The sequence below is a fragment of the Heterodontus francisci genome, chromosome 41, assembly GCF_036365525.1.
Source record: "Heterodontus francisci isolate sHetFra1 chromosome 41, sHetFra1.hap1, whole genome shotgun sequence".
In the NCBI taxonomy this organism is placed as follows: Eukaryota; Metazoa; Chordata; class Chondrichthyes; order Heterodontiformes; family Heterodontidae; genus Heterodontus; species Heterodontus francisci.
In genome coordinates, this window is record NC_090411.1 from 21,763,635 (window position 1) to 21,788,184 (window position 24,550).

General features: G+C 45.4%; 1 pseudogene; it reads left to right on the forward strand.

Moving 5' to 3' along the window:
• The first annotated feature begins 1,169 nt into the window (after positions 1-1,169).
• Positions 1,170-1,374, forward strand: LOC137354472 (U2 spliceosomal RNA; annotated as a pseudogene).
• The last annotated feature ends 23,176 nt before the right edge of the window (positions 1,375-24,550 follow it).

A 24,550-nucleotide genomic window follows, 5' to 3' on the forward strand; every position in this document is an offset into this window, starting at 1 on the left:
TGGAGGTCCCGGTACTTGTTAAATAAGTTGAGGGTTTCTGCCTGCACCACTGATCCGGGCAGTGAATTCCAGACACCCACCGCTCTCTGGGTGAAAAAGTTTTTCCTCATGTCACCTTTAATCCTTCTACCAATCACCTTAAATCTGTGCCCACTGGTAATTGACCTTTCCGCTAGGGGAATCAGATCCTTCCTGTCTTCTATGTGTCAGTACTTGCTGAAGTTCTATCTGTCCCCGGTGTTGCAAAGCATGGGTCTGGTCACATTTCTGTGGAATGATCCAAACAGTTGGACCGTGCCATACCACCTATCCTTCGTGGGAACGTTTCTGTGGGGAAACACCTTTGACCACCAATCCATCAGGCAGTGGTGTGCACAGAATATCCTCAAGGCGCTACGGGAAAAGGAGATGGTGGATCCTGTCGGATGATTCCCCGAGCAGACTGCCAAAGTCATTTGGCACAATGCCTCATCACCAGAACTTTCAAACAAGCACCAAGACGTAGCTTGGCTGGTGGTGAGAAGGGCCCTCACCGTCAGATCTTTCCTGCAATCCCGGAGTCTCGCCCCGCCACACGCTGCCCTCGAGGTGGCTGGGGTGGGGAAGAGACAGTTGCCCACCTCCTTCTGGAATGTGTCTCTGCAAAGCAGGTGTGGAAAGCGATGCAGTGGTTTTTGTCGAGGTTCATCCCAAGCAGCTCTGTAACACAGGAGTCTGTGCGCTACGGGCTGTTCCATGTGACGCACACCGAGATAACCATCAATTGCTGCTGCAGGACCATCAATGCGGTGAAAGACGCTCTTTGGTCTGCCCGAAACTTGCTGGTCTTCCAGCGCAAAGAGTTGTCCACGACCGAGTGTTGCAGACTGGCACATTCCAAGGTCCAGGACTACGTGCTGAAGGACGCACTAAAGCTTGGGGCAGCTGCTGCAAAGGTTCAATGGAGAAAGACCACTGTGTAAGGTCCTCCTACCGAAGTGAACTGAGGGGCTCGACCCATGGAAAACCACTCAGGCTCCATACACCAGATATGTGTTTGTTGTAAAATGTGCATGGCATGTAAAATGGAATGGAAAGCTTGTGAGGCAACTCACTCCTGTATCAAAGAAAACTGATTTCCTTTGCACTTTTTGGAATGTCAACTTGGTGCTGTATTGAGCTGTTGTGTAATACATTTTTTACAGATTTTTATGAACAAAGTAAATTTTTGGGAAAAATAAATCTGTTCTTAACAGTTTCATATCTGATATGTCCCTTATCCAGGAACTATACATTAAATTGATTTTTGGAGCAGGGAGATGGGATAGGGGCTTGCTTCGTCCACTCCACGTATCGACCTGGTATTGCAGTATGTCTGAGAACGGTGTACCTCCCTTTCAGGGAATTTTAGAAACCTATATCAAGTAACTGAGAAGGTGACTGCTCCAAAATTCTGCTGCCCGTGTCCAAGCTCACACCAAGTGCAGTTCACTCATCGCCCCTGTGTTCGCTGCTTGAGCAGCACCACGTTTAAATTGCTCATCCTTGTTTTCAAATTCCTCCATGGCGTTGCTGCTCTTGACCTCTGAAACCCCCTTGCGGCTCACTCCTCACCGAGATTCTTTCACTCCTCCAATTCTCGTCTCTCGAGCATCGCTGATTTTTATCGCTCCACCGCTGGCGGCCGTGCCTTCAGCTGCCCAGGCCCGAAGCTCCAGATTTCCCTGCCTGAGCCTCTCCACCTCTCTTCCCTCCCTTGAGACGTTCGTGGAAACCTACTTTGGTGACCAAGCCTTTGGACATCTGCCCTAATCCGGCCTATTGCGGCTCGGCGTCCAACTTTGCTTTCTGACACCCCTGTGAAGCGCCATGGGACGTTGTATTACATTAAAGGTGCTCTATAAATTTTTATACAAGTTGTCGTTGTTATTGATCTCGAATGCATATTCTGACAGGATGTTGAAAAGAGACTCAATCATAAGGTTGGAAAGGGAATTTCAAGAAATAGTTGGAAGGGAAAAAATTAGCAGGGCTATAGGTAAAGAAGAGACAGGAGTAGGACTAATTGTATTTCCCTTTGAACGAGCTGCCATAGGCACAATGGGCTTTGGTGGACAGCCAATGTTCTCTAAAATTGTGTGCAGTCCTGCTCAGCTGACGGTGTCAAATGATTCCGTGAGCTCTACGATAGCAAGGCATGTCCTGTTTCTGACACTTCTCTTGCGGCTGGCGTATGGCGAAGGTCATGCCCAGTGTAGATCTGTCAGCACGGAAACCGCACTGTCCTCCTGGATACACTTGATCTGCAAGTTGACAGAGTCTTTCCCGCAAGACCCCGGTGACTCTGAGGAGTGAGGTGCCCCTGGCAAGTAGTCGTTACAGTCTCTTCCGTCACCTTTGTTTTTGCGTAACGTGATGATTTTTTTGCGTCACGCATGTCCTGAGGAAGGATCCTGCCCTCCAACGGCGAAAGAGGAGGTCACGAAGGTGTGGCAGTGGATGGGATTTTCGTGCTTCAGCAATTCATCTGGAATTCCATCCTTGCCGGGTGCCTTTCTGCTGGCAAAGGAATCAATGACCTTTTCAAGCTCGAGTGCTCCATGACAGGATGCTGCAGAAAAGCGTTAAGCGCAGGCTGGGAGATGCCTGTCTCATGGGAGTACAGTTCACAGTCGTGTCCAACCCAGTGGGACATCTGTTTGCTGCTGTCGCTGAGTACTTGACCGTAGGCCAATTTCAGAGGGGAAACTTTGGTAATGGTAGGACCAAGTTCCCTCTTGATCCCATCGGACATAGCACATAGATTCACACTGTGACAGGCAGTTTTCTTGACATCGGTTGCTCCAGTGTTTATGAGCGCAGTGTCTCCCTGGCTTTTGCACGACTGCCTTGGCTACTTTCAAGTCATTTCGTGTTCTGGCTGTTGGCTTTATGTTGTGCATCGGGTAGGCACTGCTTTTTGCTTCAATGACAGATGTCATCTCTGCTGAGTAGGTCACAAAGCAGTCTTTGTTGCGTGATCCGCCTTTACCAAATGTCACTGCTGCCGCTGTGTTATAGATGATTGAGCCCAGAGACTTGCAAGCTTCATCAATATCAACATTGGCTCTTCTTGGTAAACCTTTAGCAGGTAGCAATTGCTCGAGCGCCAATGCGGACTTCTGGCAATTGGCATCATTTCTTGTAGCAGGGATGCCGATGCTTGGCGGGCCGTCCTGTTTGGAACTGTGAAAACTTTGGGCTTGGGCCCTCACTTTGCTGCTGACAAGAGAGTGGCGATGGTAGGTGCGGGTATGGAGAACGCTGGGCAGATGGTGTCTTCTGGTGGTGATCAGGTCAAGTTGGTGCCAATGGCCAGATCTTGGATGACGCCATGATACCGCAGATCTGCCCCATAAACCCACTCCTGCAACACAGCACTCACCCGACCCATCTTACACTTTATCTGGACATCCGAAATGGAGCCTGGCCGCACAGACACCATCTTCAACCTCTAGATAAAGGTTGAGGCAAAAAAATTATACAACCTCCCCCTCGTCCTCATGCCCATTTTTGTGTGTCGCTGCATCAAGCTCTGCGTACAACCCCACAACGCAAACACCAAGTCTCACTACGTGCTGAAGTTCTATCTGTGCCCGATGTTGCCAAGGATGGGTCTGGCCACATTGCCGCAGAATGCTCCATCAGGTTCCACCATGCCGTACCACCTGTCCTTCGTGGAAAACTTTGTCCAGAAAAACACCTTTCACCACCAATCCATCAGCCAGTGGTCTGCACACAATATCCTCAAGGCCCTACGGAAAAAGGAGATGGTGGATCCTGTCGGATGGTTCCCCGAGCAGACTGCTAAAGTCATTTGGCACAATGCCTCATCACCAGAACTTTCAAACAAGCACCAAGACGTAGCTTGGCTGGTGGTGAGAAGGGCCCTCTCCGTTATATCTTTCCTGCACGCCCGGTGTCTCGCACACCTCCTCGCCCGCTGCCCTCGAGGTGGCTGTGGTGGGGAAGAGACCGTTGCCCACCACCTTCTGGAATGTGTCTTTGCAAAGCAGGTGTGGAAAGAGATGCTGTGGTTTTTGTCGAGGTTCATCCCAAGCAGCTCTGTAACACAGCAGTCTGTGCTGTACGGGCTGTTCCCAGGGACGCACACTGAGATAAAGATCAACTGCTGCTGCAGGACCATCAATGCAGTGAAAGACGCTCTTTGGTCTGCCCCAAACTTGCTGGTGTTCCAGCGCAGAGTTGTCCACGACCAAGTGTTGCAGACTGGCACATTCCAAGGTCCAGGACTACTTGCTGTATGTCCTGGAGTGGCTGAAGAGAGGAGACCCAGAATGGAGGCTTCCTCTGAGGCTATAAATTTAATATTTTCCACAGTTTCCATGAATATAGTGCTGTCAATTACACATGATCAAAGATACATGCGATTATAGAAATGCTCATGAACAATTAATTCTCATTCAATCTTTACTGCAATTAATACTTTCCTTGGCCGAGGGATAGAAAGTCATCAACTCCTTAAGGGTAAATGAAGATATTTTCCCTTCCCACTTAATCTGAGATCACTTCACCAGTTCCATTCACAAACCATGGAGTTTGAAGCTTAATCTGACAATCAGGACTACTTTTGGAATAAAAACATGAAATGCTGGAAATACTCAGCAGATCCGGCAGCATCTGTGGAAAGAGAAGCAGAGTTAACGTTTCAGGTCAGTGACCTTTCATCAGAACTGGCAGAGCCAGAAATGTAATAGGTTTTAAGCAAGTCAAGCGGGGGTGGGGCAAGATGTAACAAAAGAGGTGTTGATAGGACAAGGTCACAGAGAATAACTGACCAGAAGGTCATGGAGCAAAGGCAACCGGTATGTTAAAGGTGTGCTGAAAGATAAAGCGTTAGTACAGAGAGGGTGTTAATTGACAGAAAACTGAACAGCCTGGCCCCAAGCACAAACATGAAAAAAATAGTGGGCAGGCACAGTAGAAACAAACTAAAATAAAATAAACACATAAAAAAGAAAAAATAACTAAAAATAAAAAGAGGGGCCCGTCATGCTCTGAAATTACTGAACTCAATGTTCAGTCCGGCAGACTGTAGCGTGTCTGTTCGGTAAATGAGATGCTGTTCCTCGAGCTCACGTTGATGTTCACTGGAACACTGCAGCAATCCCAGGACAGAGATGTGGGCATGAGAGCAGGGGGGAGTGTTGAAATGGCCAGCAACTGGAAGCTCAGGGTCATGCTTTCAGACTGAGCGGAGGTGTTCCTCAAAGCAGTCACCCAGTCTGCGTTTGGTTTCCCCAATGTACAGACTACCACATTGTAAGCAGTTATAACTTTGGGTTTGGAATGCATTATATCAATGATAAGCTGAGCCTGACAATTCTGCAACATTTTCTGTGCTGGTCACAAGAAGCAGGATCAATTCCTGGAAAAATCCATCCTGGTCACATCAACTCCCAGTAGTATTGTATGGCTCTTCCAAAAAAAAAGCCTGCACTTTTTCGATTTAAATGCCAATTCACTAAGTTACAAGATGTAATGGCTTCCTAACCTATTAGAGGGATCTACTAGTTACACATCGGTTAATGTTATTGATACTCCAAGCATTATGAAAACTTTAGGCAATGTCTTTTTTCCTTTGTGTGGGGTAGATCATGTCTGACAAAACTAGATGAAGTTTGAGGTGGCCACTAGCATGATGGATAGGGGAGTGTCTATGTATGATGCCTATTTGACTTCAGAGAAGACATTTGATAAGATTCCACACAAGAGATTATCAGCAAAAATTAGCATGTACAGAATTGGGAGTTTTGATGTGGATCAGTAATTGGCTGGGAGTTAGGAGATAAGACAGTGGATGTAAAGGGAATATTCTCTGAAAAGCAGGATCTAACAGAGTGTTCCCCAGGGATCTGTACTGGAGCTTGAAACTTTTTTACTCGACATGCACAAATACACAGAGAGTGGGAATTGTATATCCAATTTTCCAAACTGCTGAAGCTTCACTGAACTCTCAAGGACCATTCTTTTGCATTCCAGATCACTGGCTTTGCACAATCAGTCACAGGGAGACTTAAATGTCCTTGTTGTCTCTTATGGTAAAAGGACAAGAGTTACCTCAGCCCACTCCCCATATATCCAGTCACCTGTGATAAAATGACAGTAGGTCTAAACTATGCATGCAGCCAGTGGTTGGTTCATTTCAGGACACAGATAACATAAAAATAAGGCCAAATCAGTCCCAAGAGGTTCATAATGACATTGAACAGCTATTCATGGGGAACTCAGAAGAAGCACAAAGTTAGAAGCAGGTAGAAGAGTATTTAGAGGCACCGGAGGAGCACTCTGGTAGTAAAACCCTGATTATGAACATTGATGCTTGCTTAATGAAGTGGAGACAAATTCCCCAACTGAGTTCATGCTCCATGCATGACCAATAGTTGCAGTGATATGCGGGTTCTGGTTAGTGCAGGTGGACTCTTTTTCAGAGGGAGCGAGAGGTGAGATTAAATGATGGCTTGTATGGAAAGGCTTATGAAACATTATTCAATATTTAAGGGACCTTGGATCTGGATCAGGTAAAGTTGGCCCTTTCTCTTTTGGCCAATGTGGATTGTCATCAGTCTTCTGGAAGGGCATCTTCATGCCCCATGACATTTAGCTGCTCCTCAGGCTGCTGACCTCTCAGGCCAGAGCAAAATTAAGCAATGGAGCACCAATGTTTGGGAGGCAAGTGCAGAAGAATGTTACAAGGCCCCGATTGACCTACCTAGGCATTGCAGTCAGGATTTTAGCATATTAACAATGTGCTCAATGATGACCCTAAGCATACACATACCTAGTCATAGAATTCCTCAACTGGGATTGTTAGGAACTGCAGAAGGGTCATCAGCCATCTGGATGGTTCGACTAGATTCAGCTGCTCACATACCCTTACCCTGAAAGATGGCAGTTACGGATGACTACCTCAGGACAGAGGATTCATGGCAGCACCGCAGACACATGGTGCTAATATGCGATATTCATTATAGGTGGTCGCACAGAAGCTGGATGTTGAAGGATGGAAAGATGCATCATTATCAAAGGGTTTTCAAATGACAATGTTAATCGAGCAATGGCCCCTGAAAGCTGGGAAATAGCTGTTCAGTATCTCTCAACCCTTTCAATATGCCATTCACAGGGAGGTTGGTAGCCTTGAGAAATACATAACTTGTAACATCATGGATGCACTCCAGGACAATGATACATTTCTAACGTCACCAGTAAATAAAGACACAAAAACTAAATGCAATGGCTACTTTAACTGCTCCTGGGACTGTGGTCATCTATGGAAGTTTAGATGCTATATGAGGAGGGGAGCAGACCATGTGTCTCCTAACAGAAACATTAATGTGATGAATTTGTACCTTAAAAAGGTAACGCTCTGGTGAGAAATGGCGAGATCAAGCTAACACCTTCAGAAAGCAGTCCAGCGAGGGGCTGTGAAAGAGATGCAACCAAGCTAAGAAGACACCCTGCTGCTATTTTTACACTTAGATTTGCTGCAGCAGAGAACACGTCCAGTCTGAAGCTTTAACCAGCAGAAAATCTACAACACCTCAACAAGTTCAAAACAACAAACACAAAGGCCTGCAGCTTTAAAAGAGACTGTCCTCCTGATAAGATTCAACAGGTTTAACGTAAACCACAAACACCTACCTCATTGTGAAATTTAAACTACTTACCCTTTTCATCACTATCTACCTAATCTAGTGCGTGTGTGAGCAAATGTGTGTGGGTAGAGGTTGTGACCATTTCTGGAATTGTGTAAAAATAAAGTTATCTTTTTTGAAAAACCCTACAAGAAAACCGATCATATGTCTGTTTATTTGACCCAAAAGACACACAGCATTTTTAACCAAACACGATTGCGGGCAGTGGGAGGTGAACAGTGGGAACCAGCCACACCCCTTTCCACCTGTTCGTAACCAATGTTACAGCACAGCTGCTGCAGAAACTCACCACGCCTCCTTCAAAAGCACCTTTCCAACCCACGACCTCTTCCAACTAAAAGGATAAGGACAGCAGACACCACCACCTGCAAGTTTCCCTCCAAGTCAAACACCATCCTGTCTTGGAAATATATCCCTGATCCTTCACTGTTGCGGATCAAGGTCCTGGGAACTCCCTCCCTAACACTGATTGCACTCGCACCAGATGGACTGCAGCGGTTCAAGGCAGCAGCTCACCACCACCTTCTCAAGGGCAATCCATGAAGGAATAAAAAAAAACACAGGAAGCCATTTTACCCATCTTGGCAGGTTCCTTGGGATTGCATACACTGGTGCTCTCTAGCGGCAAGTCGACCAGAGGCTGCAGGGTCATGGGAACATCACTTAATCTACTTGAATCCAGCAGCTAGATGCACCAAAATGGATGCCCCACCAGCGTGGAAGCTCTGGTACCCTGCTGCTGTCTCAGGAGCTGGGGCAGGAGTGGGGGTGGGAAGAACAAGATGGGGAAATGGCAGAGGAATGAGACAAGCAGAGTTGGTCTTGCAAAGCCAGCACAAACACAACAGCCGAATGGCCTACACGTGCTGTAACCAATCTACGATTCCATGATCATGTACGTTCTCTCATTCCTTCGATGGCCCCTTCACTCCTTGATAAAGGGTCAATTTGTTTTTGACATTACCTAATCTTGGTCCACTTGAACACTTCAGGAGGTTGTTACACCACATCTTACACCAGGTCCCACTGTGTGTAGTGAAGTGGGAATTTCTGGCATTCAGGGTCTTCACTCCCAGTCCTGCCTTCTCTGCCAAGGGGAACCATATTTGGGGTGGACAGGCCCATCCCAGCTAAGATCTCTCAAAAATTGTCAATGATGATTGAGTTTCAGTGCATCTGAATTCCAGCCTATTTCTCAAATCTCCTGAACATCTGGCAGAGTTATGATGAAAGCTTACCAGAAGCCTGCTCATCTTCAGATGTTGTGCTATTGCTGCTAGTCACTTGTTACTTTGCATTAATGAACTTATTTGGCAGTTAAAGCCAAAGATAAAGTCCAGTGTGGTCCACCTTTCAGAAACAAGGTATCCATAGAGAGACTGGACAAAACTGGTTGCTGGAATGACTTGAAAAGTGGTCTGTTCAAGACTTGTTTGCATTTTGGATTTTTACACATCTATCTCAGAACAAGTGAAAAGTGCGATAGGATATAGGAAACTAGGGCTCCCTTATGATCAGTCTGAAACATAAAAGGTTAAAACATCTAAGTGAACAAGAAAAACCCAAAAATGTACCACCACCCATGGGTTCTGTGCTGGACAAGTGGTTTGGGTAAGAAACTCCAAAGGATCTGGTAAAGTCAAGAGGGCCAAAGTAGGGAGAAGTCAACTGTGTCGAAGCCAAAGGAAGGGATACTAATGTTCATTCGGGGCCATTTTCTCAGAATCAGAGAAAAAGGTTAAAGGATTTTGGTGGGTGGAAGATCTGCAGCGAAGGCACCAAGAGGTGTTCAGAAATGGCCTTGATCATACATCTAGGAACTAGTGAGCTGCAGGTGATGACGATACCTGAGGGATGGCCATGAATACCTGTGGATGTGCAGGGAGTCAAGATGGCAGAATGGAGATAAAAGCAAAATACTGCACAAGCTGGAAATCTGAAATAAAAACAAAAGATGCTGAAAACTCAATAGGTCTGGCAGCATCTGTGGAGAGAGAAACAGAGTTAATGTTTCAGGTTACTGACCTTTCAACAGAACTGGTAGAAGGGAGAAGTCAGAGGGGAGTGGATGAGGGAAGTTAGATGTACTTTCATAACGTGCTGAAAGGAAATGAAGGTGCAATGGGCAGGGGAATGGGTAATATAGGATCTGAAGATAAAAGCCATACAATGATGATTCATGCCGGAAACATGTTTCTAGAATGGGTGCCCTCATGTGAGGAGAAGAAGTTGGCATTGCTAAACCAGATTTCAGCCTGACAAGCAATTCAATAGTCACCCGGGAAGGAAATCAAATAAACAACTACTGTTTACACAGTGCTTTTCACGACCTTGAGTCATCCCAAAGTGCATCGTAGCCACTAAAATACTTTGGAAACGTACTGCATGTTAAAATGTAGGGAAGCTATTGGTTGCAAAGTATTTGCAGGGCAGTGAGGAGATAATGAATATCACCCTGTGTTTTCCTCTCACCCGATGTTTTCGCAACTTACGAGATATTTATCCCTTCCCCATCGACTTTTCTATCATTCACTCAAACGTCTTCCCCTCACTCACCCCAACTGCTCCCGCGTTTTCCTTACCGTTTAGTCCCGCTTTTCCATTTACCCACCGTTTCCCCGCACGCTGTTTTATCCTCAACCACACTATTTTTCACATAACAGTTTCCCCTTCACCAGCCCCATATTTTCCGAGACCCCTTGATTTCCCCCCCTTCCCTTAACCTTATGTTTTCTACCCACCCTGTTTTTTTTTTTTCCCTCCCTCACTAATTCAACGTTTCCCGCTCACCCTTTTTACCGTTCACTCCTCACGGGCGCCATTTATTTTGCCGCCAACACCAACCACTTCGCTCCCAATCTTCCGTCGCCATAGTAACGCCGCGCGGCTCGGGAAAAGCAGGCCCAAACCACGGAAGCGGCACCTGACAACCGGTATTTCAGGCGCAGTCGGCCTGTCATCAATTGCGGTGTGAGTGTGGATTGTAGAATGGTGTAGATACATTTGGAAAATGCAGGGAAGAGTGGGAGGGTAACGGGCAATTGTGGAAGGTGGCATGGCGCTGCCTCAGATCAATGATTCTGTGCAGCACGGGGTTGACTCCTTACAGAAGCTCTCGATATAGTCTGGATGGTTGCTCGGTGTCTTGCGGTCGTTTCCCGCAGACCGTATGTTAGCTTTGAAAAACTCGTGTGACATTGACGTTTATTTTAGCCAAATGTGATTTAACGAAGGTGGGGAATGCGGTGAGACAGTTTCTACAATACATTGCTTGTAAATGTGGTGGGTGCACATTCAATAGTAACTCGCAAAAATGGAATTGTTCATCTAATTGAATAGGGAAATGACTGGGGGAAAGAGCAAAGTGGGGATGAATTGGCTGCAGGCATAATGGATTGAATGCTCTCCTGTTTTTTTTCTGTGCAATATGATTTTATACAATGAGGAATGCAGAATCAACTGGGAATATGCATTGGGATAGGAATTTTTTGCATTGTTTCTTTAGCATTTGATTAGTTTCTTTTCCTATTTTGTGAAGCTGCTGATAATTGTAGTAGAGTTTTTATATTTAATTATTCTGCATATTGAAGTAGTCACAATTCGTGAATAGAAACCGCTTGTATTTTATATACAGGCCCTTTCCATGACTGAAGGATGCTCCAATTTACAGAATTTTTAACTTGTGATTTATTGCAAAGAATCTACAGCATAAAAAGCAAGCCATTTGGCAAAACTGGTATTTGCTGTTTAAACTCCACAGGAGTTCCCTACCACTCTCAACTCTTTGCACCTGCCCATATTTGTCTTTTCCTTTTCCAAGTATCTATCAAGCCTCCCCTTAAATGTATTCTATTTGCTTTAGCAACATAGTACATTTTACATTCTCACTATCAAAGAAACTTCTAACATCTTGATTTTTATCTGTAAGTGGGTTTGGTATTCCTGTCAGCAAATACATGACCTGTTTACACAATATTCTCACTGAATATTGAATGTGACTAATTAATCTGTCCTATTAGTATCAGAAAACCTGGTCTTCTGTACTTGGATCATCTATATCAACTTGTATAGGCGAACATAGCCTTTGTCTTGTTTTATAGAATACTTTTGATATTGTAGCAGACCTTTTTTTTTTGTACTGGGGGTAAGAAGCCACAGGGATATCCTGGAGGATATTAAATGAAAAAATAGATGATGGATTAAGGCAAATGGGACGGTATTGCATCATCTTGCATTTGTGCATTGCAATTAAAAGAATACAACCTCTTGCAGTGAGCTAAAATGAATTGGCACAAATTCTTTTTGATCTCATGGAAGGTGGAAACATTTAAGTAGGATTTCCAGAGATGTTTGCTTACCTTGATTGGCTCAGTTTTAACATTGTATATGTGGAATACAAATATTAAACAGTGAGCGGCACCTACAATCATGGGCATGGAGTGACAAAATTCACTGGTTCCCTACTTGCTTTGTGAACAAACATCCATCCCTTGACTCATAAAAGGTTTTTTCAGACTAGGCATAGCAAACCTTTAGTATACCATTTGTGGAGGAGAAGCAACCAAGGGGAAGGGGATAGCATTGAAAGAGAATGAACCCCAAAGATTTCTGTATACTCCATTAAAAGTATAGGCAACTACGGCACGAGGGCCTTAGTGAGGTGATGTGTATTACAATTATGTGTTGTAAGATACAGGCAAAATGGTACCTGCAGCCTCTATCATCTGTCCACAGTGGAATCTGGCTTTGAAGGTGATGACCACACTACTTTTACAGTACAGGCTCATTGCAAGCAACCATGGGGTACTGGTGAAATGTCTGCCAGACTGCAGTCCAAGAATAAATGAAAAATATTCTAGATGTTGGAAATCTGAACTAAAAGCAAATTGCTGGAAATTTGTCGAACGAGAGTGAGTATGTTGATGTTTCAAGTCGATGAGCTTTCATCAGAACCCAAGACCAGAAAGTATTTGAAACACTTCAAGAGCAGGGAAACTGATGACATTGGTCATCACAGCAAGATGTGGCCATCTGGCTTGACTGGGTTTAATCTAAGGTCCAGGCTGTAACTCATCACTCCTATGTTGCTTTTTAAGCTCTGACTGAAAAGTACCTTGAGGGATTTTACAGCCTCAATGTGCATATTGTGTGTGACAACATACAAGGATCGGATGTCAATTTCCAAGCTTCATTCATACTGATGCTGCAAATTTCTCCTGATCTCTTCTAAAATAAAATCCTGTGAATGCATGGCTTATGGGTGACTTAAGCTGACCTCCTCTCCCCTGTATCATGACCCCCACTAAGTTTCCCAAACCTCAGGAACTATAATGATGTGCATGCCACAAAAAGATTGGTCATTTAGAGATCTATTTGGATTTTAAAGGGGTGACTTTTGCTCCCCGGACTGATCTATCCTCCAGATAGTTTGATAATGCATACTTGTAACCTGCCATGCACAGTTTCAATTGATTATGCCAGAAAAAAAACTGGGCTGTCATTTGAAGTGCTCTATACAACACAGTTTACTTTTGACATCACCTTAAACCCTTCTCCACTTTCAAATACAGTAATGTTAACTCAATCTAGTAAACCTCCTTCATGCCAACATATCAGCCTTTTTTACCTACGTAATTGTGTCAGTTATCATCTGATTAAGTCAGCATCTTTTCCTGCATGATTTGAACTAAAAAGCTAGTCTCAGTAATGAGCACTAAAACTATCGGATTGTCTCAAAAACTCATCTGGCTCACAAATGTCCTTCAGGGAAGGCAATCTGCTGTCCTCGCATGGTGTGGCCTGCATGTGACTCCAGGCCCACAGCAATGTGGTTGACTCTGAACTGTCCTCTGCAATGGCCAAGCAAGCCACTCAGTTGTATCAAACCACCACAGAAATCTTGAATATGAATTAAACCAAATGGACCACTGGCACTGACCTAGGCACTAGAAACAACAAAGGACAGCCTGCCCAGTCAACCCTGAAGTCCTCACTAGCATATGGAAACTTGAGCCAAAGTTGAAAGAGCGGTCTTTCAGACGAGTCAGGAAACAGCCTGAAAGTTGTATGCACAGAACCATACCTTAATAGCTAATGTCCCAGATTCCCCCATCACTATCCCTGGGTTTTTCCTGTCCCACCAGCAGGGCAGACCCACCAGAGAAGGTGGTACAGTGGCAGTCAAGAGAGAGGAAGTCCTTTTAACATTGACTCCAGACCCCATGAAATATCTCATGGTATCAAATCAAACATGGGCAAGGAAGCATCCTGCCGATTACCACCTACAACCACTCCCAACCATCGCCGCCCCCCCACCCACTACTTCCCCCAACTGATGAATCAACACTCCTCCATGTTCAACACGTTTGAAGAAGCAATGAGGGCAGCAAGGACATTGATGTCCTGCACCCAGACTACATTTTGTATCAATCACTAAGAGTGGTTCAGCAGCACCACTACTGGCCAGGTCCTGAAGGTCAGATTGGGCCTGCAGCAGGTGCAAGGGAAACAACTATGAGGAAACCTACTTGACCTTATCCTCACCAATCTACCTGTCGCAAATGTATCTGTTAAAAGACTGTACCATAGTGACTCCCACCAATACAGAGTGGTGAATTATAATCCCAGCCCCTTTTGGGACTATCCCAGATCAGGCATACTTCTCAGATACACACTTTGTCTACTTGAGGTTAAGGCAGCCAAATCCTAAAGACACAAAGGAACAAAGTTACTGCCCACCTCCCAACAGCATTTTTAAAGCAAGTTCCAGTCAAATTGTAATGTCCTGGATATTGTAAGGGTCAGGGGGAAAAAGCTTCTGACTATCCACTCTGTCCATGCCGCTCATAACTTTGTAAACCTCTATCATGTCGCCCCTCCACCTCCATCGTTCCAGTGAAAACAATCCGAGTTTTTCCAACCTCTCCTCATAGCTAATGCCCTCCAGACCAGGCAACATCCTGGTAAACCTCCTCTGTACCCTCCTCTGTACCCTCTCAAAAGCCTCCACGTCCTTCTGGTAGTGTGGCGACCAGAATTGCATGCAATATTCTAAGTGTGGCCTAACTAAGGTTCTGTACAGCTGCAACATGACTTGCCAATTTTTATACTCTATGCCCCGACCGATGAAGGCAAGCATGCCGTATGCCTTCTTGACTACCTTATCCACCTGCGTTGCCACTTTCAGTGACCTGTGGACCTGTACGCCCAGATCTCTCTGCCTGTCAATACTCCTCAGGGTTCTGCCATTTACTGTAAACCTCCCACCTGCATTAGACCTTCCAAAATGCATTACCTCACATTTGTCCGGATTAAACTCCATCTGCCATTTCTCCGCCCAAGTCTCCAACCGATCTGTATCCTCTGACAATCCTCATCATTATCCGCAACTCCACCAACCTTTGTGTCTACCGCAAACTTACTAATCAGACCAGCTACATTTTCCTCCAGATCATTTATATATACTACAAAGAGCAAAGGTCCCAGCACAGATCCCTGCGGAACACCACTAGTCACATCCCTCCATTCAGAAAAACACCCATCCACTGATACCCTCTGTCTTCTATGACTGAGCCAGTTCTGTATCCATCTTGTCAGCTCACCTCTGATCCCGTGTGACTTCACCTTTTGTACCAGTCTGCCATGCGGGACCTTGTCAAAGGCTTTACTAAAGTCCATATAGATAACATCCAGTGCCCTTCCTTCATCAATCATCTTCGTCACTTCCTCAAAAAACTCAATCAAATTAGTAAGACACGACCTCCCCTTCACAAAACCATGCTGTCTCTCGCTAATAAGTTCGTTTGTTTCCAAATGGCTATGGGCACTGACAATATCGTAGCTTTTTTTAATTTATTCGTTCATGGGATGTGGGCTAGGCCAGCATTTATTGCCCCATCCTTAATTCCCAACTGAAGGCATTTAAGAGTCAACCACATTGGTGTGGGTTGGGAGTCACATGTAGACCAGACCAGGTAAGGACAGCAGCTTTCCTTCCCTAATGGACATTAGTGAACCTGATGGATTTTTACAACGATCAACAATGGTTCAGGGTCATCATTAGACCAGATTTTTGATTCCAGATTTATGAATTGAATTCAAATTTCACCATCCACCGTGGTGGGATTCGAACCCATGTCCCCAGAGCATTAGCCTAGACATCTGGATTACTGGTCCAGTGACAGTACCACTCTGCCACTGCCTCCCCTGTAGTTCTAAAGACTTGTGCTCCAGAACTAGCTGTGCCCCTAGCCTAGCTGTTCCATATATCTACAGCACTGGCATCTACTCCACAATGTGGAATTGCCCAGGTGTATCCTGTATAGAAGAAGCAGGACACATGCAATCTGGCCAATTGCCACCCCTTCAGTCTACTCACAATCATCAAAGTAATGGAAGGTGTCATTGACAGTGCTATCAAGTGCACCTACTTGGCAATAACCTGCTCACCGATGCTCAGTTTGGGATCTGCTAGGGCCATTCTACTCCAGATCTCATTACAGCCTTGGTCCAAAAAGAGGTGAGAGTGACTGCCCTTGACATGAAGGCAGCATTTGACAGAGTGTGGCATCGAGGAACCCTAGCAAAATTGAAGTCAATGGGAATCGGGGCAGAGGAAGCTCTCCACTGGTTGGAGTCATGCCTAGCATAAAGGAAGATGGTTGTGGCTGTTGGAGGCCAATCATCTCATCCCCATGACATTGCTGCAGGAGTTCCTCATTCGCTGTTAATTGCTGAGTGTTCAGTACCATTTTGAGACTCCTCATATTGAAGCAGTATTTTCCTGTATTAGGCAAGACCTAGACAACATTCAGGCTTGGGCTGATAAGTGGCAAGTAACGTTTTGCACTGCACAAGTGTCAGGCCATAACCATGTCAATCATGAGAGAGAATCTAACCATCCACCCTTGATGTTCAATGGCATTACCATTGCTGACTCCCCCATCAACATCTTGGGGGTTACCACTGACCAGAAATTGAACTGGACCAACCATATAAATACTGTGGTTATAAGAGCAGGTCAGAAGCTGGGACCTTGGCAGTGAGTAACTACTCTCCTGACACCCCATCTAGAAGGCACTAGTCGGGTATGATGGAATACTACTCTCCACTTGCTTGGATGAATGCAGTCCAACAACACTGCTCACCACCACACTCTCAAGGGCAATTAAGGATGGACAACAAATGGTGACCTTTCCAGCAACATTGGCATCCCATGAATGAATAAAAACCCATCCACCAACTTATATTCACTCCCTCCACTACTGATTTCACAGTGGCAGTGTGTACCATCCACATGAAGCACTGCAGCAACTCAACAATCTTCGGCACCTTCTAGACCCACAACCTCTACCACCTAGAAGAACAAAAGCAACAGACACATGGGAACACCACCCTGTAAGTTCACCTTTAAGCCACACACCGTCCTGACTTGGAACTATGTTGCTGTTCCTTCACTGTTGCTGGGTCAAACTCTTGGAATCCCTTCCTAAAGGTTCTGTGGGTGTACCTACATCACATGGACACTGCAGTGGTATACGAATTAAGGATGGGCAACAAATGGTGATCTTGCTCGCAACACTCGCATCTCATGAATGAATAAAAACTTGTGCCGTGCATTAATAGGCCCAATGCTTTCATCTCATCTGCAAGTTGTGAATCTGATCATCTGTTGCTTGCCAAGATGCCACATAGCCAATGGGTGATGTCTGCAGATATATGATGCTTCTCTCAACTATTAAGGTTCCTTGGCTAGGTCTTACTAACAACAACTTCAACAGCCATATTTGGCTCAGCAGGCGATCGAGATGCTTGACAACAGCTGTCACAACTGAACCCGAATGTCCCTGCCCAACAACAGCTTACTTCCAGGGCAACAAATATTGAATCTGACAGATTTTAGGTAGTTTGGCCATTGTGTGTCTGCCCTGTGTACTTTTTTTTGTTACCGGAAGTCAGTCATTACCCACTTATTGATGCTTTGTTCACTCCATAGAGGTTTTGATCTTTTCGATTTCCATTCAATAAAGACAAAATTCTGGAAATACTCAACTCTGCACAGATGCTGCCAGACATTGACGTTTTAGGTCTATGACCTTTCATCAAAACTGAGAGAGGTTAGAAATGTAATACATAAGGTGTGAAAAAGGAGGAAAGGGAAGACAGGGGATATTAAATAAGTCAGTTGTACAGGGCCAAAGGGAGTGGTGATGGGGCAAGAAAAGAAACAGTGTGCTGAGAATAGGTGTGCTGCCATTTGAAAACAAAAACAAGAAACAACAAAACATGTTAAGAAAAGGAAACAAGGGGGCAGAGATTTTGGTCCGATATTGTTGAACTTGGGGCGAGTCCAGAAGGCTGTAAAGTGCCTAATAAAAAGATGAGGTGCTGTTCCTCAAACTTGTGTTGAGTTTCATTGGAATACTGTAGTAGGCTGAAGACTGAAGTGAGTGGGGTGGAGAATTAACATGACTGGCAACTGGTAGCTTGTGGTCGTGCTTTCAGACTGAAGAGGTTTTCTGCAAAGTGGTCACCCAATCTGCATTCTGTGTCTCCAGTGTAGAGCAGACTGCATTGTGAGCAGTGAATACTGTATACTAAATGGAAAGTACACATAAATTGCTGTTTTAAAGTTGGAAAGGAGTGACTGGAGCTTTGGACAGTCAGGAGAGGAGGTTAAAAAGTGCAGGTGTTGCATCTCCTACGTTTGCATGGAAAGTTGCCATGGGAAGGGGTGCTGGGGGGGAATGGATTGAGGAGCGCACCAGGGTGTTGGAGGGAACAGTTCCTTCGGAATGCTGGGATGTGAAGATGTGTTTGGTGGCATCATGCTGGAGATGGCGGAAGATCATTTATTTAATACGCAGGCTAGTGGAGTGGAAGGTGAGGACAAGGGGAATCCTACCATGGGTCTGAGAGGGAAGGGAAGAGGTGAGAGCAGAAATGCAGGAAATGGAAAGGTCATGATCAAGGGCCCTGTCAACTACAGTGTTTTGGGGGGATGGGGGGAGAGCAAGTAGAAATTCTCAGTTGAGGAAGAAAGATGGATCAGAAATGTATGAAATGTTGTCTCATCATAACCGATGAGTCAGAGAGACAGAGAAACTGGGAAAATGGAATGGAGTCCTCTTACAGGAAGCAAGATGTGAGGAAGTGTAGTCAAGGTAGCTATGGGAATCAGTTGGCTTATAGTGAATTTTGACAGCCAATCCGTAGAAATGGAGATGAGAATTTAGGGAAGGGAAGAGTCAGATGGACCCTGTGAAGGTAAGAGAAGGGTGGAAATTGGAAGCAAAGTTGAAGTTTTCCAGTTCAGGGGGAGAACATGAAGTGACACCAATACAAGTCATCAAAGTAACTGGAAAAAGAGGTGAGGGAGGGGGCCAGAGTGGGACTGGAATAAGGCATGTTACACGTGGTACACAAAAGCAGGCATAGCTCAGACTGATGTGGATGCCCATAGCAGCACCTTTTTATTTGGAGAAAGTGAGTTGAGTTAAAGGAGAAGTTATTCAGTGTGGGAATGGTGGTAGCCGGAGACTGGTTGGGCCTCCGTTCAAGGGAGAAGTGGAAAGCCCCCTGACCATCCCGATTTTTCATGCATCGGCTTCACAGTGTGATTGGTGAACTCCACATACAATAATTATAGATCTGCTGGTGACTCTGCAACCTGCTTCAAACAGAGAGCATCTGCAGTAATGTGATATAGAAGTTCTCCTGATCCTGGACATCTTTATGGAAAATTAGTGATAAATTCATTTTATCTTGCCATTCTCCAACTCAATCAGCTTGTTTGTTATTCCCAAAAGTTAGAACATTGCTTCAGGAATATGCTCGCCACATCTCCTTCTGTGGAAGCCAGTTAATAGCCAGATAATCCTGCAGGTGTTGGAAGTGCCCAGTCCTTGTTAGTTGCTCCTCCAAGGCTGCGTGAACCATCTCCCTGCAGATGGAAAACAATTGTTGCTTTCAAGGATAATCCAATTTTGCATATCATCCACCTGTTATAATACAGTAGTTTTTTCCTTTTCTGGGAAGTATGTGGTGTGCCTTTAAGGCTGGCAAAGAATCAGTACTGCTTTAAGGAAGCAAGCTCCAGAGACTGAGTCAAAGAATGCATTCTTGTTGCCATAAGGATACAGCTAGCTTCAAATGTGCATTCCCGTTGCTGTAGGATACAGTCATTCAGAGAACAAGGACAAAGATACAATGTTGCCGATTGACGTTTGAAACTAGCTGAAAAGACTGGCTTTTGAGACACAGTTAACAGACACAGGCAGACAGCTGGACCAACATGAATGGAATTATCTCTGATAATTTAAACTGAAGGAAGGGAAGTTAGACAAATGTGAGGTCAAATGTGAGGTAATGCATTTTGGAAGGTCTAATGCAGGTGGAAGGTATACAGTAAATGGCAGAACCCTGAGGAGTATTGACAGGCAGAGAGATCTGGGCGTACAGGTCCACAGGTCACTGAAAGTGGCAACGCAGGTGGATAAGGTAGTCAAGAAGGCATACGGCATGCTTGCCTTCATCGGTCGGGGCACAGAGCATAAAAATTGGCAAGTCATGTTGCAGCTGTACAGAACCTTAGTTAGGCCACACTTAGAATATTGCATGCAATTCTGGTCGCCACACTACCAGAAGGACGTGGAGGCTTTTGAGAGGGTACAGAGGAGGTTTACCAGGATGTTGCCAGGTCTGGAGGGCATTAGCTATGAGGAGAGGTTGGAAAAACTCGGATTGTTTTCACTGGAACGATGGAGGTGGAGGGGCGACATGATAGAGGTTTACAAAGTTATGAGCGGCATGGACAGCATGGATAGTCAGAAGCTTTTTCCCAGGGTGGAAGAGTCAGTTACTAGGGGACATAGGTTTAAGGTACAAGGGGAAAAGTTTAGAGGGGATGTGCGAGGCAAGATTTTTACACAGAGGGTGGTGAGTGCCTGGAACTTGCTGCTGGGGAGGTGGTGGAAGCAGATACGATAGCGATGTTTAAGAGACATCTTGACAAATATATGAATAGGAAGGGAATAGAGGGATATGGGCCCTGGAAGTGCAGAAGGTGTTAGTTTCGGCAGGCATGAAGATCGGCACAGGCTTGGAGGGCCGAATGGCCTGTTCCTGACTGACAGTCTTTTATCCCTCAAAATTCTAAAGCCAAATTGATTCATTTAAAAAGTGTTTGCAAGTTGTTAATTGCTGAATTCATCGCTAGAGAAGAAAAGCATCACTTCAATTGCTGAACTAGACTATGGAATGTTCGACTGTTGAACCTTTTTCTTCCCCCTCATAGGACGGCTGAGAGAACTTCAACCAACCCTGGACTGTTCTACATTGGAAGCTTTCACTTCGGCAGGAGTGTAAATCTGCAAGGACACTAATTTTTTCTATTTTAAATGTTGTTTATGTCTTAGTGTTTAAGAACTTCGTTTTTCTAATTAATCAGTTAATTTGATCTAAAGACACCTGGTTTGATTCGTCTCATTTGGGGGTTGATAGATGGTCAATTTGGCTGTGGTTTTCTTTAATTTGGAAAATTTAAAATGTGTTGGGTTATCTGTGGAGGGGCAGGTCTGAATCAACAGTGCGTTTTTCCCACCACAATCAGAATCATATATTTTGCTTTTATCTTGAGCGATCGGTCCTAACACTCTCATACTTGTAATGTGAAATTAGCACAGGAGGACCTTGACAGCTGGGAGATGTTGTCCTTTTATCTATAATTGCTTTCTTCACCCAATCGATGCAGGATCCCATCATTTAAAAAAAAAAACTGACAATTTTGTTCAGCATTGCAGCTGCCTCATTTCTTAGGTTATGTAATACTCACCAGAGCACAGTCCTGTCCCTGCCAAGATTGTTCTGTACCATCATCTAATACAGAGGGTAGATGTACTTGTGTGGGTTTTTTTTGTACGTTCCAACATGAACAGTTCAGGAAGGGCGTCCAGACAGGACTTCATTTGTTGGTGTCATGAATGCAATGCGCTGGATGTCATGTGCTTGCAGGTCAACACGCACTATTGCCCCATTCTGTTGAATCCTAGAGTTTCAATGTGTGTTCTGTCATCACCTGCTTTGAGGCATCTCATATATTTCTGATGTCGTGCAGGATTACAGTCTTAATGAATTCTGCTGAATATCATCCTTCAGCTGCTTGTTCTTGGCCTGCAGCTTGACAAACTCTTCCACCTTCAGCATCTTATCCTGGCATAACAGTAAAAATATTCTGGACTTAGGATATGGCAGATATGCCAAAGGTGGTATGAAGCGACATACAGCCTGTTCTTGGTGGGATTGAATTTCAATGTGGTGATGGGCTTCTTAGCCCATGGCCAAGTATAATGTAAGGAAAATAAATGGCAAAATAATCCAGAGATGAAAATCTTAGGTTCTGTGCTCTAGTTTAGACCCACACTCCTCAAACTCACTCAGCAGAACCTCTACTATTTGTTGATGTCGTTAGTTCCTACACAGACCACGGGGAGGTTGTCCTCTCCCTCCCACTCAGGTTCCCCACTAGTTGGGAGGAGATGTCCTTAACCCTGTCACTGGGCTGGCAACGCAACCTTGGAAATCCCTGTCGCAGCTGCAGAGAACCGTATCCATCTTTGACTGCGTACCACATTAATTTTCAGTGTCCCTCACTTGAATGCCCTCCTGTACCATCATGCCCTGGTTAATGTGCTCATCCACCATGCAGACTACCATGCCTCATCCGTACAAGCAGCAAGAACCTCATTACAGGTGGATAAGGCCAAAAACTCTGCCATTCCATCCTCTTAACTTCTTGACTTGCCGTCACACCCTCATGTGCCTGACCACTAACAGACCTGCACCACTACCTAACCAGAGATGTGACTGCCTCCTGGATTTAGTCCTTCAAACCCTTTCCCCCACCATGATGTCCTGCAGTGTCTGCAGCTCAGACTCCAGTTCAGCAACTCAATGAGTTGAATTCCTTAAGATTCAGACCCTGGCGGTAGATATGATTATCTGGGATCACAATGCTCCCCAAACCGCCATATGCTGCAGTTGTGACATGTCACCTGCATTGCCATCCATATGTATATTATATATATTTCATTGTATAGCTTGAAGTGGCTTAAAGTTGGAGGCTCTCTCACTTGCTGCTCATGTACTCTGCTCCTTGTTTTTGTTCCCGCTCCTTTTTTTAAATTTTATTTTATTTTATTCTTTACTTAAATGAAGATCTCCCGTAATAAGGGCTAAGACAAATTCAGAACTCTTTCATGCCCCGTATCCTCCATTTAGTTTTAAATTTATCTGCCCTGGATCCGCTTGATTATTAAACCATTAAACTTCATTATATAGTAACCTGTAGATGTGACTTATGAAATAAATTAGTCACTAAACTGTAATTTCTCTGCATCACCAATCCTCTGACACCACTTTATAGACTTACTTTTCCCTCTGATTCTTTGTGTCAGAGGTTTAAGCTTTCGTGATTTGGGTCTGCATGAGCTGGTTGTTGAGCTAGCAGTTTGGAGTCATGCTTAAGAGCAACATATCAAGTGGCTGCAAGCTGTACTTGCCCATGATCATCATGGGCATCTCCCACTCGGGAGAAAAAATTGGCTTTGGAGGATGAGTAGTTCTGAGACTACGAACAGTGGTGTTTTTTGCTGCTTCCATGCACATCTGTCACGGCAGAGGGTGCAAACGCCAGCATTATGAGCTTGCACCAGGAATAGGCAAATCAGTCAATGGTCTGATGCTGTTGTGACAACAGCACTGCCACTTTGGATCCCACCAATATAGTTACGGGAGGGCAGTAAACACTCAGCTGAACAAGGCATTCAGTGGCATGAGGAAACCCACACCAACAGAACAGGCGACATAGCCAACGTGTAGCGGTTTGCTGTTCATTGCTGCATCCAGGAGGTGACTGAGGCCGGAATTTTACTTGTCCCGGCGGGTCCGCTTTCTTGGAGGCAGAAGCAGGTGCCAAAGTCGCTCCCGCTCCGCTGCCAAGGCGATCGAGCACTAAGCGACCAATCAGTGGCTCGGCAGCGTATTTATGACAGAAAAGGGCACGGGTGGGAGGGTGAGCGTCGGGGGCGGAGCTGGAGCCGGAAGAAGGTGCCGAAAGCCATTTAAAAGGGCTTTCAGCCACCTCACTGGCTCTGAGAGGCTTACCTGCAACAAATAGGATGTTTGGAGGAGCAGCACATTAGAAGAAGGAATAGAGCTGCCTGAGGGTGAAAGGAGTGCAACAGGAATTAAAGGGGCCACCCCTCCAGTAAACATGAATATACCAGAGACAGACCAGAACCCGCTTGCGGCAATGGCAGAGAGATGCCACCACATGGCACCTAGGTTCTCTGAAGACTCCCTGCATGTCCTCCTCCAGGCGGCTAAGGCAAGGAAGGAGGTCCTCTTCCCATCAGGCGGAAGGAGGAGGCCTTCCCAAGTCACCAAGAAGGCATGGCTGGAGGTAGCGGAGGAGGTCAGCAGCCGCGGAATAGTGAGGACACGGCTCTAGTGCCGCAAGCGGGTCAATGACTTCTGTGCTCTGCCAGGGTGAGGGGCATTCCGCAGTCATCGCAGCTTTTAATTGATACGGGAGGGTCAATGGGTGCTGATGCTGCAAAGTCAAAGCCATCCATCTTCAGTGATTGGTTGCAGCCCTCCCTTGGGCCGTATACTGGGCACATCTGAGATGCACAATGGTGCAGAGGTGTGCCATCCATGCACCTCAATGGCATTGGTTCCAGATGCAGCATGCAGCACGAGGAGTGAGTGGGTGCTCTTTCAAGTCAAGGGACTGAACTAATTGCCAAGTGTCTCCACAGGAGAAGAGAGCCTGGACCGATGGCGGGGTGGCCAACCTC